A 3,027-nucleotide genomic window follows, 5' to 3' on the forward strand; every position below is an offset into this window, starting at 1 on the left:
CATGTTCCTGGAGGCTCCACTGAAAACACTAGTATGTTTTTCATCCTTCACTAGAACTTGGACTTTTACTCTGGCATCTGAAACTCTTCACTCACTAAAAGCACAAGAGCTTCTGTTGAAACTTACTTGCTTAAAACATAAACTTACACCTCTATTATATGTATGAGTGGCTTCACATACTTTAATCCATTGTAAGGCTTTCTTTCAATCCCTGCACTCTGATTTCTCTCTAAAGAATTCAGAGAGACCCTCAATTCACTGACTCCAACATAACTGACCTGAAATTTTGTAGATATAAGAATTTAGTTGGTTTTTGTCATAGATATATGTATGGTGTATACATATTATATACTTGGAAGAGTATTAATTATCATATATTGTAAAACAAAATAACACAAAACAATATGAAATATGTTGATATTATATCCTGATAAAAAATAATTCTGGAGAGTTGAATATGTAATTATGGTTAAATAACAAGAATAAGGATAAGGATAAGGATAAGGATAAGGATAAGGATAAGGATAAGGATAAGGATAAGGATAAGAATAAGAATAAGAATAAGAATAAGAATAAGAATAAGAATAAGAATAAGAATAAGGATAAGGATAAGGATAAGGATAAGGATAAGAATAAGAATAAGAATAAGAATAAGAATAAGAATAAGAATAAGAATAAGAATAAGGATAAGAATTAGGATAAGAATAAGTATAAGAAAAAGAAAAGAATAAGAATAGAATAAGAATAAGAATAAGAATAAGATAAGAATAAGAATAAGAATAAGAATAAGAATAAGAATAAGAATAAGATAAGGATAAGGATAAGGATAAGGATAAGGATAAGGATAAGGATAAGGATAAGGATAAGGATAAGGATAAGGATAAGGAAAAGAATAGGAATAAGAATAAGAATAAGAATAAGAATAAGAATAAGAATAAGAATAAGAATAAGAATAAGAATAAGAATAAGAATAAGAATAAGAATAAGAATAAGAATAAGAATTAGGATAAGAATTAGGATAAGGATAAGGATAAGGATAAGGATAAGGATAAGGATAAGGATAAGGATAAGGATAAGGATAAGGATAAGGATAAGAATAAGAATTAGGATAAGGATAAGGATAAGAATAAGAATAAGAATAAGAATAAGAATAAGAATAAGAATAAGAATAAGAATAAGATAAGAATAAGATAGAGCACATATTAAGTATCACTGTCTGTTGTGAGATGTACAAATGCCCTCAGTGCAATTATATCTGGAAAGATTTTCATAGAGAAGATATATTTATAATGTATATAACTCAGAGATAGATATTCTATAGGCATTATATATTTATATAACTATATGATATATATTATTCATCCTATGCATACAATATATTACATATATTATTTTATCACAAGTAAAGCCATATCTGTGGTTGCTGTCTGTTGTGACCTATATTAGTGCTCTATAGTCAGTGCATTTCTGATTGGAGGGCTGTGAACTGCTTTATTCTTGTTTCAATAAAATACAACATATCAGAATGGGGATTGTGCAAGACTTTATTGATCTCAGCCAGACCTACACGACTGGTAAAAGTCACACATTGGGAAACTGGGCACGTGAGCTGCCTGCTTGAAATCAACCAAACTGACAGTGCTGAACAGGTTCTAATCAGAAATTAAGCCCAGCTGCCCCCAGCCCCTGTGATCACAGAATCACAGACTGGCTTGGCTTGGAAGGCTCCTCAGAAATTGCCTTGTCCCAGCCCTGCTGCCAAGGACAGGGACACCTTGCACTGGGCCAGGATGCTCCAAGCGCCACCCGGCCTGGCCTGGAGCACTGCCAGGGACGGGGCAGCCACAGCTTCTGTGGGCAGCGTGGGCCAGGGCCTCAGCAGCCCCAGGGGCCAGAATTTCCTGCACTCCTCCAGCCTAAACCCTCCCTGTGGCACTGGGAAGCCACCGGCCCTGGCGCTGTCCCTGCAGGCCCTGGCACACAGCCCCCGTGCAGGTCTGTGCTGGGCCCGTGCAGGGGCTGCAGGGCTGCAGGAAGGTGTCCCTGGAGAAGGCCTGGCACAGCCCTGGGGCCAGCAGGGGCACCATGAGGGCGGCAGGCGGGGCCTGGCACGGCCGTCGGGGCGCGAGGGCACAGGGCGGGCGCCGAGGCCCTGGCAGCCGGAGCAGGAGCTCTGGAGCGCGGGCGGCACAGAGCCGTGGGCTCCCGCAGCTCTGCATCCCTCACGGCTGAGGCAGCTGCCCAGGCACAGCCGGCCGGGGACACGCGGCCACCCCGGGGCCACCCGCACGGGGACCCTGCTCTGGGGCCAGGCCAGGCCGCAGCAGGGAGCAGCCATGGGCTGTGCCCGGGGAGGGAACGGCTCTGCCAGGGACAGGGCTGTGCCAGCAGGGCAGCAGGGACAGCAGGGACAGACACAGCCACAGGGGACACGTGGCTGCACTCACTGGCAGCCACACAGGAACCTTCTCACTCTCTGCAACTCCCAGGCAGGATGCTTGGGCTGCTGCACGTCAGTTTCTTCTCCCAGGAAACAAGGGAGAGGCAAGAGGGAATGGCCTCAACTTCTGTCATGGGTGCCTTCGATTGGGTGTTAGGGAATAATTTCTCCTCTGGAAGGGTCAGCATCCACTGGCACAGGCTGCCCATGACATTGGTGCAAATATCATTGCTGGAGGCACTTCAGGAGTATGTGGATGTGGCACTTGGGGTCATGGTTATGAGGTGGACTTGTCAGTGTCAGGTTTGTGCCCTCTGACTTGATGGCAGGACCAATGTGGGGTGGGACACAGCCCAGGTGGTGGCAGCTCTCAGCAGCTCAAGCCATACAGATGAGCCTCCCATGTCAGCTAGCACCGGTGCTGACGGCCACTGGCAACAAGACACCTTACCCTACTGCAGAACCCTTTTAGGGTCAAGCTGGGGCAGGGAGTGGGGTTAGTGGGTCTCCCAGCTCTTGAGTACAAGGTGAGGAAAGAGACACCCTGCTACCCATCAAGCCCTTGGACTGACACATGGTAACAGAGG

The sequence above is a fragment of the Oenanthe melanoleuca genome, unplaced genomic scaffold (assembly GCF_029582105.1).
Source record: "Oenanthe melanoleuca isolate GR-GAL-2019-014 unplaced genomic scaffold, OMel1.0 S145, whole genome shotgun sequence".
Lineage (NCBI taxonomy): Eukaryota > Metazoa > Chordata > Aves > Passeriformes > Muscicapidae > Oenanthe > Oenanthe melanoleuca.